Source organism: Lycium barbarum, chromosome 9 (genome assembly GCF_019175385.1).
Source record: "Lycium barbarum isolate Lr01 chromosome 9, ASM1917538v2, whole genome shotgun sequence".
In the NCBI taxonomy this organism is placed as follows: domain Eukaryota; kingdom Viridiplantae; phylum Streptophyta; class Magnoliopsida; order Solanales; family Solanaceae; genus Lycium; species Lycium barbarum.
The window spans coordinates 12,856,208-12,856,598 of record NC_083345.1 but is presented as its reverse complement, the minus strand read 5'-3'; positions in this window follow the sequence as shown (position 1 = coordinate 12,856,598).

Genomic DNA, 391 nt, shown 5'->3' with positions numbered 1-391 from the left:
ACAAATAAGGTTAATCAAATTAAATTATTTTTAATTAATATTTTTGCAAGTGGTATTTTATGAAAGACAAACATGATAAGTAGAAAAAAGGGAGGAAGTAAGTAAATAAACAACTGATCCAACAAAAACGACATCGGCCTATGGTAGAGGAAGCTTACAGCTTGTTTGGATGGTTGTTATATTGTGTTTTTAGTTTAAATATAATATTTTTTTAATTGTTACTTAAATTTATTGTATCGTAATTCATAATGTTAAATTCATGTTATGTAACGAAAAATTCTACCAACAATCGATTTGGTGTGGTCGCGGTGTTACCTTTTCCCCCCTCCTATTATCTTTACTTATTGTTTAATAATGCTATTTTATCTTTTAGCTTACATTTTTCTGTAAC